This window comes from Humulus lupulus, chromosome 6, assembly GCF_963169125.1.
Source record: "Humulus lupulus chromosome 6, drHumLupu1.1, whole genome shotgun sequence".
Lineage (NCBI taxonomy): Eukaryota > Viridiplantae > Streptophyta > Magnoliopsida > Rosales > Cannabaceae > Humulus > Humulus lupulus.
In genome coordinates this window covers 219,236,482-219,244,812 of record NC_084798.1, presented here as the reverse complement: position 1 = coordinate 219,244,812, position 8,331 = coordinate 219,236,482, and the positions used below count along the sequence as shown (strand labels likewise).

The window sequence follows — 8,331 nt, the reverse complement described above, 5'->3', positions numbered from 1 at the left end:
ATGTGTCGAACACGAATACCATTTTTTATTGTGTTGAACCCCTTAAAATCCCCTTTAGTATTAATCATTAAAATTTGTGCACTCTAGCTAGTTGGCAAATGATGATTATGTGCACTCTTATAAACTTTCCATTAATTTTGTTCTTTCTTTTATTCAAACCGCTAATAATAATATATCATCAGCTACAAAAACAATTACATAAAGTGTGGAAGACTTAGAAAAATGCAGCTACTATAAATTTAATTAATTTATACTAAGAACTACGTTAAGTTAATGTTTTATTCGATGTCTGTTGCAAATTTTATGGTTACGAAAGTATACGTAATCGCAATTTGTAATAAATCTCGATAAGAATGAGTATCATCCCACGAAGACTGATTTATTAATAACCAAATAATTAATTTCTAGTTTTTATTTAGCTAATAAAATCTAGATTTGTGAAATTTGAAAATAAAAAAACAGAAATAAATGAAAATTGCAAAAATCAAATAATAACAAGAACATAAGGATTAAATTCACTATGAAACAATTAGGAATCCTAATCTTCTCTACGTACTATCCACTCTATTAATTTTTAATGCAATTACTACTGAAACTCTTCTCACTGAAATGATAGGCATGCAAAAGTATTAACTATTCGAGTTAAGAAATAAAAAACTCGACCTAACGTGAATTCTCTATATTTCTATGGTCAATTCAAATAATAGGAATCAATGAATACAAACCTAAATCACATAAACCAATTTGATACTCTAGTTCTAAATTGAAATCTATCTCTATTCAATTTTAGCATATTCAAATCTCACTTTTCAGAGTTTGATTCAAATTCATAAATCATATGTAAAATGTGCGCAGTCAATTACATACACAATAAATACAAATTGAATAGATTTCAGACGAAAAAGAAATAGATAAATGCATTAAATCATAACGGAGTTTTAAGGGAGTCAATTAGAAAACCTAAACAGAATTTAGTTCATAAACATCACTAAGAAATCCATAAACCTGAAATTAACATAAACTAAAAAATAAAAAGAGAAGAAAAGAAACTCTAAATGATAGATCCAATCTTCATCCAAAGCACTCCCCCAGCCTCTTCTCCAGTCTAGGTCTGCCAAAAAGTGCCTCCTTTTCTTTCCTTAATCGTAATTTAAACCTAATTAGCGATTTTTTAAACATGAAAGGACCAAAATACCCTTAATTAAAAATCTGCGTTTTTCTCATTTCTAGACGTATTCTACGGTCGCAGGAATGTTCTAGAAATGCCAAAACTTTTCTGGAATTGCAGCCGCAAGACAGTTTTCCTGCGGTCGCAGAAAATGCTCCGAAACACCGTTTTCCACCAATTTTTGTCGTTTTTCCGGTTTTTTTCACCATGTTTCCACACCTAAGTCCTTCGACACCTGAAAACACACAAAACACAAGCGTAAAATAGAACAAAACAAAATTAAACACTTAATACTCTAGCTAAAAAGACATAGATTAACGAGTCTAAAACTCGTTTATCAATGTCATCATGTCCAAGTTTTATTTGTTTTCATTTTAAATTTTCTTAGAAATATTTTACTTGGAAAACTTTTCCTTTTGAGTATATTTTGTTATGAAAATTGCAATTCTTAATAATTTGTTTTTATTCATTAATCCTTGTGATTTATAGTTTTATTAAATTATGTGTATAACCCACTTGTGATGTATAGCTAATTAAGCCATAAATTCTCTTATTTTCGTCCTATTTCAATAGGGAAAATGAGAACAAAGTAGTTAACTAAAACTAGACACTAAATATATTTAGTTAAACTTTACCTATTATTATCGTGAAACTTTCCAAGTTACCATTGTTTGAGCACATGGTTCTAAGTGTTGTTATAGTATGTATTATATGTGTCATATTATAGTTAAATTGGAAATGAATTCTAATTGTAGTGTGTCATAGTTATGTGTGACAATTATATTTATAGAATTGTATTTTATCTATAAAAAATTATTCTTCAAAATCTAAATAACAACTTTTTAAAATTTAAACCACAAAGTTTAAAATGTAAACAACAATCCTTTAAAATATAAACCTCAAGATATAAAATCTAAATCACGACACTTTAAGAGTTCAACTACAAGACTTAAAATCAAAACCACAACTCTTCAAAATGTAAACCACAAAGTTTAAATATAAACCACAAGGCTTAAAATTCAAACCATGACTCTTTAAAATTTAAATCATAGTACTTAAAATTTAAACCACAACACTTTGAAATTTAAACAACAATGCTTAAAATTTAAATCATGAATTCTCAAAATTTAAACCACAATGCATAAAAGTTAAACCACAACCATATAAAATATAAATCATGATCTTTTAAAAGTTAAATCACGACTCTTTAAAATTTAAACTACAAGACTTAAAATTTAAACCACGCCTCTTTAAAATTTAAATTTAAACCATGAATCTTTAAAATTTACACCACGTTTCTTTAAAATTTAAACCACAACCCTTTAAAATTTAAATCACAAGACTTAAAATTTATACCATAAGGCTTAAAAGTTAAACTACTAGGCCTAAAATATAAACCACGACCATATAAAATATAAATAATGGTCCTTTAAAATCAAAACCACGACTTTTTAAAATTTAAACCATTAGTCTTTAAAATTTAAACTTCAATGCTTAAAATATAAATCACGACTCTTTAAAATTTAAACCACAAGGCTTAAAAAAATAAACAACGACTTTTTAAAATTTAAACCACAATGTTTAAAAGTTAAACCACTAGACTTAAAATCTAAACCACAATCATATAAAATATAAACTACAATCATTTAAAATCTAAATTACGACTCTTTAAAATTTAAACCACTAGTTTTTAAATTTTAAACCACAAGACTTAAAATTTAAACCACAAGTCTTAAAATTTAAATGACAAATCTTTAAAATTTAAACCATGACTCCTTAAAATTTAAATCTCAAGACTTAAAATTTAAGCCGCGACTTTTTAAATTTTAAACTATAATGCTTAAAAATTATATTACTAAGCTTAAAATCTAAACCACGACAATATATAAATATAAACCATGATTTTTTAAAATCTCAACCATAACTTTTTAAAATTTAAACCACTAGTTTTTAAAATTCAAACTACAAGACTTAAAATTTAAATTACGACTTTTTAAAATTTAATCCATAAGAGCTAAACCACAAGGCTTAAAAATTAAACCACTAGGCTTAAAATCTAAACCACAACCATATAAATATATAAATCATGATCCTTTAAGATCTAAATCATGACACTTTAAAACTTAAACCACTAGTTTTTAAAATTCAAACCACAATACTTATTATTTAAATCATGACTCTTTAAAACTTAAACTACGCAAAGCTTAGAATTTAAACCACGACTATTTAAAATTTTAACCACAAGGCTTAAAAGATAAATCCCGTCTCTTTAAAATTTAAACCACAAAGCTTAAAATTTAAATCACGACTCTTTATAATTTAAACCACAAGGCTTAAAGTCTAAACAAAATCACAAAGCTTAAAATGTAAACCATAATCCTTTGAAATATAAACATCTAGACATTAAATATAAATCACGACCCTTTAAAAGTTAAACATCAAGGCTTAAAATCTAAACCACAACTTTTCAAAATATAAACTACAAAACTTAAAATGTAAACCGATTTGCTAAAAATCTAAAACACGACCCTTTAAACTTTAAACTTTAAACCAAAACTTTTTAAAATTTAAACCGGAAGACTTAAAATTTAAACCACCAATTTTAAATTTTAAGCCTTGTGGTTTAAATTTTAAAGAGTTTTGGTTTAGATTTTAAACAATATGCTTTATAGTTTAAATATATAATTTAAAGAGTCGTAGTTTAGATTTTAAGCCTAATGGCTTAAATTTCAAGTCTTGTAGTTTTAATTTTAAAAAGTTTTGGTTTCGATTTTAATGTGTTGTATGCTAATGAATGTGTCCCTTTATTTCTCCGACAATAACTTTCTGCATATAACCAACAATAACTAATAATCATGTATAAAATATACCTCCAAAATTTGAGAAAAACAAACATCTCATCAATGTTATTTCATTGTTTCTTGCTCATGTTCTATTTGTATTATTTCAGTTTATGTCTTAGTTTAGCTACATTTTGCTTGCATACAGCACATGCACCTTATACTATAAGCAATAGCAAGATTAGCAACATAAAAGTTGAGACAAGTATGAGAAGACATTATTGTGGTACCCATCTCCCTAGTGTTCAAAAGGTAGAAAGATAGTATCACACCAAGCAATTTTAAGCATCAAACACATGAAATATAGTTGAGGCATTTTATCAAACATATAGAGGGTATGAAAATCAACTCAAGCAAACCAGTAAACCATTATTGAATCTTTCGTTGTTAAAGATAATATAAAAAAGGTTTATATATATAAATATACTTATACTACAAGTAATTTAAACGGGTCATATATATGAAATAAGTGTATAGTAATTTAAACGAACCAAGCAATCAACCAACTACTGCCAACTACATGCTCAGTTTCTGCAATACAGTGCTATCCAGAAATCTCTTCCCTTTACGGGTTGAATCCAATATGATACACCCTCCTTTCTCTCCCAACATATTTTCTAGTAATAATTTTTAAGATTTTTTGTCCCAGTTCCAGTGCCAATTTTGTGTTATGACCACTTAATTAAACAAATAAAGAATGAGGGTGTACCAGCAAGGTGAGCGAGTACATGGAGATTAAGGTGAGAATAGTCGAATGACCAGTTGTTGTTGTGGCCATCAGTGGACTTGAAGTAACAGGTTGAGTGGAACTTGGAGAAGTAGCAGAGTCCACAGCGGAGGTTGGCAAAGAGATGGAGGTCCAGCCATAGCTGGGAGATCTCTCAGCTCTTGGAGTTGCTCATGGTTAGGACTCAGAGGAGATGAAGATGGAGGGGGTTGCGGCTGCCAATTGTGAGTGAGGATTTCATTATAACTTCAAGATCTTGAAATTTCTGAGCCTCGCTTGCGTCGGTGAGAGACCATCAGTTTGTGGCGCACGTGGTCTCGAAGTCGAACGACAGCTTGACGGAGATCCGCCATAGATGGGTGAAGAAGATGACGTATATGTCATGTTGGGGAAGATGATGGGTACTGAGTTTCAGTGAGAAAAAGGGTATTATGGGAAGAGACACTAAAAAATTGGGCATAAATGACAGAGTTATAAATACTGGTTAAAAATTGAAGGTGCTCTCTAAACATGGGTATTCCATTTAATTTTTACTAAACTCAACTTCAGCCTGTCGAGATTGGACTTTCATGTGCCAAAGAGTCTCCAATCTCAGTGGGTCTGCCTGATCTATTCTCAGCAGATATGTCCTGCCGAGATACCCTTAATTGTCTCCTTATTCTTTTCTGGAATAAATATATATATCATATTTGCTTGATTGCATGATTATCGTAAAATCTGAATATATAAATCAAATTCACTACAAGAAATTAGAGCTTTGATTCGGCAAAACATAAAGTCACAAATTGTGCCTGCAAAAAGTCTCCCGGACGCATTAATGGTAATTCATCCACATCAAAATTTTGGGCCCGAAAATCTGACAAATCACAGGACTTGCCCGACCCACACCTGAGACACTTAAAAAAAAATAGCAGAACCCGCCAGGTCGGGTCGCGTCAGGCCCAACCCTAGGATTGCAATGGATAGGGTTTGGGTGTCTTAACAAAAATATTTCAGGTTGGAGTGTAATCTGAACCCGAACTAGATTTAAATAAAAAATTCAGTTTTTTACTTTTTGTCTTAAATAAAAAAAAATTACTCTTGTAATAATTTACTTTTAGTCTTGACCCAATTGTAAAAAAAAATGGTTAATAGTTTAATTTTGTAAGGAAAAGAAATATAAACAAGTAAAGACTCGAGCCCACCCGAACCTGACCTCACCCGAGTATATTTCGGTCGGGTTCAGTTACACTTCTTCCCCACTCGAACCTGACACCACCCGAACCCGATGTTCCATAGTTCGACCCGATTCGAACCCCATCTACCCCCGACTGCATTTCGAGCGAGTTTGGTATTACTTTCTCTCATCCGAAACCCGACAAACCCGAACCCAACCAACCCACTCGATGTGCAGCCCTGCCCTACATAAAAGTATGTGCACTCGTAGGCAACTTTCCTCCTAAGACATGCTTATGTGAAAGTGTGATTTGTACAAATTTAATAATAATTTGTTTTAATTTTATAAACAATATCTAATTTTTATTTTATATTTAGAATAATTACCTTATTTTATAACATAATATATAAGAATTGTAATAAAATTCTTATAATTTTATAAATATTAATTAAACATCCGAGTTTATCACAAACCCAAAAGCTTTCTACCATACCCATACTAAGGTCATGATCAAATCGACCCACAGAAGGAGAAGAAGAGAAGCTTCCAGAGAAGAAGTAAAAGAAGAGCAGCTCCTATCAACAAAAAATCAGCTGCACAGACGATCAGAGTCTCTTCCTCAGCTGTCGGTTCTCTTCTTCTTCGGCCCCAACCCAAGCCACGAACCAAATCTGAACACCATCGTCTTCCCCAGTCGTCGTCGTCTTCCTCAGCCTTTAGAACTCGTCATCTTGCCCAACGTTTTTTTCACTCTCTTCCCCATTCTTAATTGCTTTTATTATATATTTTTTTAATAATGTTTGCAATTCTTTTTAGTTATAGTTAAATGTTATTTTTTTAAAATATTTAAATACATTTTAAATAAAATAATAACTATCATTTGAATTCTTTTTATTAAAATGATTTTAAAGTTGTAAGTAAACTTTTTTTCAGAATTTTTTTTTATTAATATAGAAAATATATTTAAATTATTTAAAAGTAACGAAAATTTATAATAATAAGATAATTTATTAAAAGTAGGGGTAATTTAGGAGTATTAAAAATTCAACACACTTAGATACGTACCAAAGTATGTAGTTTTGCAAAAGTATTAATTGATAATTATAAAAAATAAAAGATATCAATTCTATTTTGATAAAATACAGGGTACCAAATAAATATTTACGCTTCCTTTGTAATATATACTACTTAAGGATGGATCATTATAATAAGTTGAAGGAATTAATAAGAAATAAAATAAAATAATTTCGGCATAATTAATTTATTAACTAATAAATAATAAGTCAAATATTTATTATTTATTTATTAGGATTATATAGATATTTAATTTATAAAAAATTATATTTTCCTTAACTATATATTTTTTGCTCTATTTTCTTAATTTGGGTATGTACTATGTGTGATCCAAAAAATTGAAAATTCGTCAATTATAAAATTTAAATAAAGGTGGTGACAGCAGTAGTTTTTTTTTTTTTTCAAAGAAAAAAACTTCATTAATATATAAAACAAGAGAAATTACAACAGAGAGAACTTCCCATTCGAAACAAAGCATAATTAATGATTAAACAATACCATCATAGTCAAAATAAAAAGTTTCAGAATATTTTTCAAACCTCTGAACAGGAACACAATAAAAGTACGAACAAGAACACTATGACATAAAAATACAACGGCCAAAATATAAATGACTCGATTAATTGTGCCCAGGATTTCCTGAAGGTGGAGTTACTGGTCTCCAAACTTGGTTATTAACTGGTGCAAGTGACCTCTTAATCGGTATGACTTTTTCTTTTGGTTTCATATCTACAAACAAACAAACAAATAACAAAACAAATGTTTGGACAAGTCAAATTAAATTAATAACTAAAGAAGATGCAGTCATACAAAAACCAGCTGCTAATTAAAATAAAAACTAAAGATTACTAATAAATTATTGTATATATATATATATATTTACGTACCTGCAGTGACAGAATAGTGATTGGATGCTAGAATAAGAGCGATGATGATCATCATCATAAATCGAATGGCAGAAGAGAGCCCCATCTCTTATTACTTAATTAGCTACGATCTTTTGTGCTTTATATAGAAGAGGGAGACAAAGGACCATAAGACAAGTTCACACTACTTATCCATATATGAATGAGAATTGCTAAAGAGCAACATACAAGTATGTGAAGTACCGTTATTGGTGCAATTCAATATTAGGTCCCACATATATGAATTTTATAAATATTATGAAATATCGCTAAATGACCATAATTTGTCACCTCACATGGTGTTGAGCATTTTAAGATGTCAAATAAGAACACTTTTTATAAATAAATCTTAAATTTCTTTCTTATTGGAGGGCCCCACGGCCACTAGTTGAAAAATGAAGATGGATTACTCTAATAAATTTAGTGAAGCAAGTAGTGGGACATAATTTTTTTTTAAAAAG

At 29.5% G+C, this 8,331-nt stretch overlaps 1 long non-coding RNA gene across 1 annotated transcript; it reads right to left on the bottom strand.

Annotated features, from left to right (window-relative positions):
- Positions 1-7,428: 7,428 nt before the first annotated feature.
- Positions 7,429-8,022, bottom strand: LOC133784524 (uncharacterized). Its single transcript, XR_009871386.1, has 2 exons — positions 7,853-8,022; positions 7,429-7,694 (listed from the first exon to the last, which is right to left on the bottom strand). It is a non-coding gene; the product is annotated as an uncharacterized LOC133784524 (long non-coding RNA).
- Positions 8,023-8,331: the final 309 nt, after the last annotated feature.